Genomic DNA, 5,921 nt, shown 5'->3' with positions numbered 1-5,921 from the left:
CTTCTTCTTTCCAAGGGCTAAGTAATTATGTAATGGAACCTTTGCTCAAAATCTAGATTATGTCAATGCTCCATATGTCACAGGCAGGATCCTCGTGTGGGTTATGTTATTTGGGTTATGTTATTTTGGGACCGAAGCCAATGATCACTCTTGTTCTTATGTATTTTCAACGGTGGAGTTTCTACACACCATAGATTAAGGTGTGGAGCTCTGCTGTACCTCGAGTATTAATGCAATTACTATTGTTCTTCTATTAAATTCCGCTTGTTCTTGTTCCAAGATATCACTTGTTCTTCAACTTGATGAATGTGATGATCCGTGACACTCATCATCATTCTCACCTATGAACGTGTGACTGACAACCACCTCCGTTCTACCTTAGATTGGGTGAATATCTCTTGGATTCCAGATACACGATGCATGGTTGATCGCCTGACAACCGAGCGCTCGCCTGACAAACGAGCCAGCCATTCCGTGAGATCAGAGTCTTCGTGGTATAGGCAAGAACTGATGGCGGCATTCAAGAGAATCCGGAAGGTCTAACCTTGTCTGTGGTATTCTGAGTAGGATTCAATGATTGAATGACTGTGACGTGCTTCAAACTCCTAGCAGGCGGGGCGTTAGTGACAGACGCAAAAGAATCAATGGATTCTATTCCGGCCTGATCGAGAACCGACAGATGGATAGCCGTGCCGTGACAGGGTGCGTTGAACATTTCCACTGAGAGGATGGGAGGTAGCCACTGACAACGGTGAAACCCTTGCATAAGCTTGCCATGGAAAGGAGTAAGAAGGATTGGATGAAGACAGTAGGAAAGCAGAGAGATGGAAGGGAAGGCATCTTCATACGCTTATCTGAAGCTCTCACCAATGATATACATAAGTATCTCTATCTTTATCTTTATGTTTCATTCATCATCTATACCCATTTGAGTCTGCCTGACTAAGATTTACAAGGTGACCATAGCTTGCTTCATACCAACAATCTCCGTGGGATCGACCCTTACTCGCGTAAGGTTTATTACTTGGACGACCCAGTGCACTTGCTGGTTAGTTGTGCGAAGTTGTAGTGATCACGATTTCGCGCACCAAGTTTTTGGCGCCGTTGCCGGGGATTGTTTCGTGTATGGACAACTGACGGTTCATGTTGTTGCTTAGATTAGGTATTTTTCAGAGTTCTTAAGAATGAATTCTAGTGTTTCAAGGTGATGTTCTTATTATCACCAAAGCTGATTGATTCTTATCAATTTAGCTCTTGAATGCAATGTCCTGCTGAAGCTTGGCTAGCCATGTCTAATTTCTTTAGACTAAAGCTTTAGACTAACATTGCATGATTCCTGGAATTCTCATTAAGAATTTTGATACCTTTATTTTCTTTTCCACTTAATTTTCAAAAAAAAGCACAAAAAAAAATTTACAAAATCATAAAAAAACCAAAAAAATATTGTATGTTTCTTGTTGAGTCTAGTATCTCATTTTAAGTTTGGTGTCAATTGCATGTTTCTGTTCTTCTTGCATTTTTCGAATTCATGCATGTGTCTTCGTTAATCTTCAAGATGTTCTTGATGACTTCCTTGCTCTGATCTTTGAATTCTCTTAACTTGAGTGTTTTGTTGTTTCTCATGTGCATTCTCATGTTGTTAGTGTCCGTAGTATACAAACTGCTAAGTTTGGTGTCTTGCATGCATTGTTATTTGATTTTAGTTGCATTTTGATTATTCCTCATCATTAAAATTCCAAAAATATTTTAATTTGTGTCTTTTCAAGTCAATAATACAGAGAATTGAAGATTCAGAACATACAGCAGAGGAATTTTACAGAAAAAGCTGGGCGTTCAAAACGCCCAGTGAAGAAGGACAGACTGGCGTTTAAACGCCAGCCAGGGTGCCTGGTTGGGCGTTTAACGCCCAAAAGGGTAGAGTTTTGGGCGTTAAACGCCAGAATGTGCACCATTCTGGGCGTTTAACGCCAGGATGGCACAAGGGGGAGGATTTTGTTTTCAAATCAATTTTTTTTTCAAGTTTTCAAAGTTTTTCAAAATCAAATCTTTTTCAAATCATATCTTTTCAATCAAATGTTTTCAAAATCAATTTCTTTCCTTTTTCAAAGATACTTGCTAACAATTAATGATTTGATTGAACATTTCAAGTATGTTGCCTTTTCTGTTGAGAAAGGTTTAATGTTTGAATCATATCTTTTCTTGTTAGGCAAGTCATTAATTTTTAAAATCAAATCTTTTTAAAATTGTTTTCAAATCATATCTTTTCAATCATATCTTTTTAATCACATCTTTTTCAAAAAAAAATAGTTTTCAATCATATCTTTTTAAACTCTAATTTCAAAATCTTTTTCAAAAATTACTTGATTTCTTTCCTACTCTTGGTTTTCGAAAATCAATTAAAGTTTTTCAAAATGTTTTTAAAATCTTTCACTTAATTTTCGAAAATTTCTTCCTCTCTTCTCACATCCTTCTATTTATGGAGTACCACTCCTTCTCAATGCACAATTCGAACTCTATCTGATTAAGTTCGAATTCTTCTACCTCTTTCTTATATTTTTCTGTTCCTCTGACACCTCAAGGAATCTCTATACTGTGACATAGAGGATTCCATATTTTCTTGTTCTCTTCTCTTTCATATGAGCAGGAGCAAAGACAAAGGCATTCTTGTTGAAGCTGACCCTGAACCTGAAAGGACCTTGAAGCGAAAGCTAAGAGAAGCTAAGGCACAACTCTCTGTAGAGGACCTAACAGAAATCTTCAAGGAAGAAGAACCCATGGCAGCCGAAAACAACAACAATGCAAACAATGCAAGGAAGGTGCTGGGTGACTTTACTGCACCTACTCCCGACTTCTATGGGAGAAGCATCCCTATCCCTGCCATTGGAGCAAACAACTTTGAGCTTAAGCCTCAATTAGTTTCTCTAATGCAACAGAATTGCAAGTTCCATGGACTTCCATTGGAAGATCCTCATCAGTTTTTAGCTGAATTCTTGCAAATCTGTGACACTGTCAAGACTAATGGGGTTGACCCTGAGGTCTACAGACTTATGCTATTCCCTTTTGCTGTAAGAGACAGAGCTAGGACATGGTTGGACTCACAACCTAAAGAAAGCCTAGACTCATGGGAAAAGCTAGTCAATGCCTTCTTGGCAAAGTTCTTTCCACCTCAAAAATTGAGTAAGCTTAGAGTGGAAGTCCAAACCTTCAGACAGAAGGATGGAGAATCCCTCTATGAAGCTTGGGAAAGATACAAACAATTGATCAGAAAGTGTCCATCTGATATGCTTTCTGAATGGAGCATCATAGGTATTTTCTATGATGGTCTCTCTGAACTATCCAAGATGTCTTTGGATAGCTCTGCTGGAGGATCTCTTCATCTGAAGAAGACGCCTACAGAAGCTCAATAACTAATTGAAATGGTTGCAAATAACCAATTCATGTACACTTCTGAAAGGAATCCTGTGAACAATGGGACAAATCAGAAGAAAGGAGTTCTTGAGATTGATACTCTGAATGCCATTCTGGCTCAGAATAAAATATTGACTCAACAAGTCAATCTGATTTCTCAAAGTCTGTCTGGAATGCAAAATGCACCAAGCAGTACTAAGGATGCTTCATCTGAAGAAGAAGCCTATGATCCTGAGAACCCTTCAATAGAAGAGGTGAATTACCTAGGAGAACCCTATGGAAACACCTATAATTCTTCATGGAGAAATCACCCAAATTTCTCATGGAAGAATCAAGAGAGACCTCAACAAAGTTTCAACAACAATAATGGTGGAAGAAACAGGTTTAGCAATGGCAAGCCTTTTCCATCATCTTCTCAGCAACAGACAGAGAATTCTAAGCAGAACCCCTCTGACTTAGCAACCATGGTCTCTGATCTGATCAAGACCACTCAAAGTTTCATGACTGAAACAAGGTCCTCCATTAGGAATTTGGAGGCACAAGTGGGACAGCTGAGCAAGAAAGTTACTGAACTCCCTCCAAGTAGTCTTCCAAGCAATACAGAAGAAAATCCAAAAGGAGAGTGCAAGGCCATCAACATGGCCGAATTTGGAGAGGAAGGAGAGGAAGTGAACGCCACTGAGGAAGACCTCAATGGGCGTGCACTGACCTCCACTGAGTTCCCAAATGAGGAACCATGGGAATCTGAGGCTCAAAATGAGACCATAGAGATTCCATTGGACTTACTTCTGCCCTTCATGAGCTCTGATGAGTATTCTTCCTCTGAAGAGGATGAGTATGTCACTGAAGAGCAAGTTGCTAAATACCTTGGAGCAATCATGAAGCTAAATGACAAGTTATTTGGAAATGAGACTTGGGAGGATGAACCCCCTTTGCTCACCAAAGAATTGGATGACTTGTCTAGGCAGAAATTACCTCAAACGAGACAAGATCCTGGGAAGTTTTCAATACCTTGTACCATAGGCACCATGACCTTCAAAAAGGCTCTGTGTAACTTAGGGTCAAGTGTAAACCTCATGCCTCTCTCTGTAATGGAGAAGCTAGGGATCTTTGAGGTGCAAGCTGCAAGAATCTCACTAGAGATGGCAGACAACTCAAGAAAACAAGCTTATGGACTTGTAGAGGATGTTCTGGTAAAAGTTGAAGACCATTACATCCCTACTGATTTCATAGTCCTAGAGACTGGGAAATGCATGGATGAATCTATCATCCTTGGCAGACCCTTCCTAGCCACAGCAAAGGCTGTGATTAATGTTGATGGAGGTGAACTGATCATTCAAGTGAATGAAGAATCCTTTGTGTTTAAGGCTCAAGAATATCCCTCTGTCACCATGGAGAGGAAGCATAAAGAGCTTCTCTCAAATCAGAGTCAAGCAGAGCCCCCACAGTTAAACTCTAAGTTTGGTGTTGGGAGGCCACAACCAAACTCTAAGTTTGGTGTTGAAACCCCCATATTCAAACTCTAAGTTTGGTGTTGGGAGGTTCCAACATTGCTCTGAGAAAATGTGAGGCTCCATGAGAGCCCTCTGTCAAGCTACTGACATTAAAGAAGCGCTTGTTGGGAGGCAACCCAATGTCATATTTTATCTATTTCCTTTTTGTTATTTTATGTTTTTTGTAGGTTGATGATCATAAGAAGTCACAAAATCAATTGAAAAAGCAAAAACAGAATGAAAAACAGGAAGAAAAACAGCACACCCTGGAGGAAGAATCTACTGGCGTTTAAACGCCAGTAAGGCTAGCAGGTGGGCGTTTAACGCCCAGTCTGGCACCATTCTGGGCGTTTAACGCCAGAAAGGGGCACCAGACTGGCGTTAAACGCCAGGAAAGGGCAAGAACCTGGCGTTAAACGCCAGAAATGGGCACCAGCCCGGCGTTTAACGCCAGAATTGGCTAAAAACGTGGTTTTTTATGCCATTTGGTGCAGGGATGACTTTTCCTTGACACCTCAGGATCTGTGGACCCCACAGGATCCCCACCAACCCCACCACCCTCTTTCTTCTTCACCCATTCACCAATCACCTCAATACCTCTTCACCACTCACATCCATCCTTCATAAAACCCCACCTACCTCACCCTTCAAATTCAAACCACTTTCCCTCCCAAACCCACCCATACATGACCGAACCATGAGCCCCCCCCCCCCCTCTCCTATATAAACCCTTCTTCACACCTTCATTTTCACACAACCTAAACACCACTTCTCCCCCTCTTTGGCCGAACACAAAGCCATTCCCTTCTCCTCTATTTCTTCTTCTTCTACTCTCTTCTTTCTTCTTTTGCTCGAGGACGAGCAAACCTTTTAAGCTTGGTGTGGTAAAAGCATTGCTTTTTGTTTTTCCATAACCATTTATGGCATCCAAGGCCGGAGAAACCTCTAGAAAGAGGAAAGGGAAGGCAAAAGCTTTCACCTCCGAGTCATGGGAGATGGAGAGATTCATCTCAAGGGTGC

At 40.9% G+C, this 5,921-nt stretch overlaps 1 non-coding gene across 1 annotated transcript; it reads right to left on the bottom strand.

Moving 5' to 3' along the window:
- Positions 1–3,179: 3,179 nt before the first annotated feature.
- Positions 3,180–3,287, bottom strand: LOC130983332 (small nucleolar RNA R71). The gene has a single exon (XR_009087328.1). It is a non-coding gene; the product is annotated as a small nucleolar RNA R71 (small nucleolar RNA).
- Positions 3,288–5,921: the final 2,634 nt, after the last annotated feature.

The sequence above is a fragment of the Arachis stenosperma genome, chromosome 5 (genome assembly GCF_014773155.1).
Source record: "Arachis stenosperma cultivar V10309 chromosome 5, arast.V10309.gnm1.PFL2, whole genome shotgun sequence".
NCBI classification, from domain to species: Eukaryota; Viridiplantae; Streptophyta; class Magnoliopsida; order Fabales; family Fabaceae; genus Arachis; species Arachis stenosperma.
Note: the sequence above shows the minus strand (reverse complement) of the source record. Positions and strands in the feature narration are given on the sequence as shown.